General features: G+C 38.9%; 1 pseudogene; it reads right to left on the bottom strand.

Moving 5' to 3' along the window:
• Positions 1-3882: 3882 nt before the first annotated feature.
• On the bottom strand, positions 3883-4797 carry LOC123950055 (annotated as a pseudogene).
• Between the last annotated feature and the right edge of the window lie 448 nt (positions 4798-5245).

Below are 5245 nucleotides of genomic sequence, written 5' to 3' on the forward strand. Positions count from 1 at the left end.
CATATACTAAATTTGAGCTAGAAGAGGGCAGACTGACATTTTCAAATGGCACAGAATTTCAAAATGTGCAGACTTGCATCATTCCAAGTGTATGTCCTGGAGTCTGTGTCTCTACTGACTGAGGAGCTAATCACCATACCAGTGAATTCTTATCTGACCGCTGCAGTGATTTGTTTATCCCAGGGGCAGAGCTTCTCTGGATCCAGCCCAGGCTGATGCTCCACAAAAGCAACACCAGATCCTGGCATTATCATTAACCATTCAATTATCTGCTCCACAACTAAGCCCTCTTCTTCAATAACAGAATGGCCATATGGCGATCCATCTGCCTAATGACATAAAGAAAAGTAATATACCAGGCAAGTCCTGGGACCAAATTGTTCTCACTTAGCCTGGTGTCGCCTTCATCTTTTAAGACTATTATTAAAATTGTACTATATCCAACTGCAGGAGACTTGCTGTTATTAAGGTTTAAAAAATGTACCTCAGCTGGAAAAAATAAGGACCCAATTCTTTCTCACTCCATAACATTTAGTATTCCAAAATAACATGTGTTCCATTTAGAAATAATTGGGGTTATAAGCTTCATTCTTTTTCCAACTTCAATAGTGAAAAATATTGATATGCTACATTTGCAGCATGGTTCCCAGTGCACACTGCAAATTCGTGCATTAGATAACCTATTTATAAAAAAAAAGGGTGGGGGAAATAATGTGATTAAACTTGAGCATAAGTAAAATTCTAGCTGGGCTTCTAACAGCCACACTCATCTATATCTAATTGTTCTCTTCTGCAACGCCTCCTGAATAAAATGTTGTTCATCGTACTTACTACTAACACAATTACATTTTTCACTCTTGAGTTAACTTGCATATTAACCACCTGTTCCTCATGGGAATGTAAGTTCCATATAAACACAACCTCTGTTGTATTATTCAACACCTTAAACCAAGCCCCCAGAACACTCTGGCACACGGTAGGCACTAAACAGTACTATTTGAATAAAAGAAATAAGAATTTCCTACACTTAATTAACCTTGGAGCCACCATTTTCAGGTAATAAATATTAAGACTATGGACTAGCAATAGATATAGCCCCATAGAAATGACAGTTAGCTCTTCAGAGTGCTACCCTAATACCCAGGTTGTCAGTCTCCTAAACGACTGAGTTGTTTATTTTTCCTTCACATATCTCTCACCCATATGTCACTATCTTCCAAATGCGACCTTTTGAATTGCAATTCCTGAGCCCATTACATCCCACTTTACATGATGTCCATGGAGGGAATTACATATGTAGAAATCAGATCGTCCAGTGGTTTTTCTCTGACACAAGAAGAATCAGGAAAGTACAAGTAGCCTGGGAAGCAGAGCTCAGGGGAGAGATGAGAAGAAAGTGAACCCCATAATAAGGACAGAATGCCTCACAGACAATCTTCACATTGTAGCCAATGAATAGCTCTATGTTTGGGTGTTTCTATATCATGCTAACAAAGAGGATTGTGAAGTGGGACAAGGAGAGAAATCAGAGTCTAAAAGACTTGCTATTTTTGCTTCACCCTTATTCAGTCTCATTTTTTATATCAATGGCATAAAGATCTATCTTTAAAACTTATTACACTAAGAGAGATAAAGCATGTAAAGTACTATCAAAAAGTATGCATATAGCCTTCAGTAAGAGTTAGACCATTCCCTCACTTAATGCTTGAAATTTTCACAGAACTGGGAGTCCATATAAGCTGCTCCATGCTTGGTGTGGAGCCTGCTTAAGAGTATCTCCCTCTCCATCTGCCCTTTCCCCAAATCATGCATGCACACACATGTGCACTCTCTCTCTCTTAAAAAAATTAACAAAAAAGTTAAAGTCCATATAAAGCAAAGTATCTGTGTACAACTGATCCAAATATTATTTATCTCATTAATTTTCTGTGGTAAATATACTTACTTCCATTTTCTTTTAAGTCTGAGAAATAATCAGATGGCATTTGACCTTCACAAGAGAATCTTGATGATGAGATCCTTTGCATAGGAATATCTTAACATTCCTTAAAATTATTCACGAATCAGCAAGACTCCATCTTCTGAAAACATCAGACTGCCTTACATTTCTCCTTTCAGTTCTTATGTCTTCCAAGTTTGCTGTTGACAATTTATAATCTGTGTCCTTTTCATCTTCTCACATCAGTTACCCCTAAGGCACAAATGTTGGCCCTAGCTTCTGTCTTCAAAACTCCTCTTTGGTCTTAAAGTAGAAATAATACTTACTCAATACTTTTCCTATCCTTACTTCTGGCTTACCCTTATCTCCCATCCAACTGTCAAAAGAAACCACACATTATTTTGTCTGGATTCTGTTGAAATGTTTAATTCTCACCAGCACATGCAAATTTGACCATTTTTGATAAACTAAGTGCTGTTAAATCACCTTCCAAGCCTGGACATTGTGGTAAAAGTTTCCCTGTCTTATAATTTGAGACAGTCATACTTAAACTAGGGTACACAATCACCCCCGAGAACGTATACCATGCTCTGGCATTATTGTATGGTCAGATAAGAAATAGCTCTATATGACAAGTGAGTTTGAGAAAGGGTATTTGTGAGAAGTAACGCAGGTTGGAGTGTTACTGTCAGAGTTTCATAGAGCATTGTTTCATAATGGAGAATGACTTGATCTTTCCCATGTGCACAGAGGAGCATTGTTGCTTAAATCTGTCTCTACATGTGAGACAAGGCTTTAGCAAATTTGACACCATAATTCTTACAGGACAAAGGGAATCATTAACACTGCAGAATAATTTCTTATCTGTAGACATGAATATTCTAGGCAACTGTGTTTTACTTGAAAGAAAGTATGACCGAGATCTGGAAGACCTGGATTTGAATTTTATACCTGTAATTGTAGATGTTTCACCTGAGGCAAGTGAATTAGTAAGCCTCCCTCATTACCTATTTGCTTCTCTGTAAAATGAGGACAGTAATATTGGAATTACCAACGTCCCACATGGATAAATCACCTGAGGTGAATATGCCTGACAAATAATAAAATGTTCATGTAACATAAATGTAGGCATCAAACCTCCAGAGCAAAACTTTTGGAACTTAAAGATATGCCGTTTTGTTGAAGTTAAATAAAACAATGTTTACTGTTTTTTCTTCAAATGGCTCAAGTCTTGGTAAGAAAAAAGAAAAAAGTTTCCTTTATAGTAAAAAAAAAAAACAAACAAAACAACAACAACAAAAAACAAACCCTGCAACTTACAAGAACATTTTTTTAAAAAGACCAAATTGAGAATAATTTCAAGATTTCTGGTTTATTTTTTGTGCCAAAAATACCCAAATAGAAAGAGGTTATGAATTAGTCTCTTCCTTTGTTGGTGTCTGTCTTTGCTTTGGTACATTCATGGGGCTAAAATAAAGAAAATTCAGGAGTCATTCTTGTACTTCCCTACTGCTCCCTCCACATATAGCAACCTAAGACTTTCTATTTTCTTGTTGACTTTACCATAGGTGAAGAAAAAAATAAAAGTCACATGGAATAAACAATTTCATTCAAGTAACATATGTATGAAAAATTTAGTAAAGTCGCATAAGACTCTGGAGAAAAAGATACTCTAGAGAAAAACAAACTAGGGATTTCTAGTTGTCCTTTCTATTCTTTTCCTGGATCTGTGAACACTGAGGCTTTGATAAAGGACCTTAAAAGCTATCAAAATCACATATCAAAAGGCATAGCCACTGTTAAATGCTTCATCAGTGTTAGTATGTGGGATTTTTTTTTTTACACTCATTGATCTGCAAAAATTTCCATTCTCGTTCACACTGTATGACAGATAGAATCCTCCCTATTAAATACACCATTCCTTCCTTGGCATTAGGAACAGACTAAGTTTTCCTCCTCTTCAACAGACTCTTCATGGCATTTTTCACCCCTGTGTTTCTCACTATGTAAATGATAGGATTCAACATGGGAGTGAGGATTGCAAAGAACACAGTCACCAACTTGTCCACAGGGTAGGTGACTACAGGACGCATGTAGGTGAATATGCAAGGCACAAAAAAGAGCACAACTACAGTAAAGTGGGAGCCACACATTGAGAGGGCTTTGTGCTGCCCTTCGGAGCCATGGGATATCAGGGAGCTCAGGATGACTATGTAGGAGAGGAGTAGCATGGAAAAAATGAGCAAGTACATGGCCCTACTGTTGGCTGCCACCCCATTCCCAGCATGTAGGTGTCACTGCAGCAAGTTTCAGCAGAGGGAAGAGATCACACATGAAGTGGTCAATCACTTTGGGACCACAGAAGGGCAAGTTGACCATGAAAAGGATCTGCACAGTGGCATGTAGGATCCCCCCTATCCATGCCACCACCACCAGGAGGTGGCAGAGGCCCTGTCCCATGATGGTTGTGTTGTGCGGGGGCTTGCAGATGACTACATAGAGATCATAGGCCATGACAATGAGCAGGATGATCTCTGATCCTCCCAGGAAGTGTTCCACGAAGAGCTGAGTCAGGCAGCGACCCAAGGAGATGGTTCTCCTCTGGTACAGCAGGTCGATGATCATTTTGGGGGTGGTCACAGAGTGTAGGATGCATCTATAAAGGCCAAGTAATTGAGAAAGAAATACATGGGAGCCGAAAGTGTGGGGCTGAGCGAGATGGTAATTACAATGAGCAAATTGGCCAGCACAATAAATAGAAAAACGACCATGAAGAGTGTTTTCTGCAAGTGTGGATTCTGTGTGAGTCCCAAAAGAATAAACCCAGTCACATTGTTGGGAGGTGTGAGGCGATCCATTCAGGAAGTAACACCTTCCTGGGGCCTGAATGCCTACAAAGGGATAAAGAGAGACACCTATTATCCATGAAAGGATTGTAGTCTGATTTCATACTATGAAAATGGTGACTAAATGTAGAGCATGCTCTGGGCACTCCTTGCAATGACATTTGCTTCAATTATTTCTTATATTCTCTACAATGCTCATCTCCTCTGATACCTCATACTTGCCACCTGTAAACACCCATAGTAAAACCTGAGATGTGTAAATTTACTGAGAAAACACTGGGCTATAAATATGACGTTGGGACTTTCCTGGTTCCCACTTTGCTATGTCATGTCAGTGTCCCCTGCTTCTGAGCCCTCCTCTGTGTCTCTGAGCTTACAAATTGTTGACTCTCAAATGTATTTTGTAAAGTAAGAGTTATTCCCTCTTCTGAGGGAATTTACATTCAAACCCTCAGCTGTG

The sequence above is a fragment of the Meles meles genome, chromosome 8 (assembly GCF_922984935.1).
Source record: "Meles meles chromosome 8, mMelMel3.1 paternal haplotype, whole genome shotgun sequence".
Classification (NCBI taxonomy): Eukaryota; Metazoa; Chordata; class Mammalia; order Carnivora; family Mustelidae; genus Meles; species Meles meles.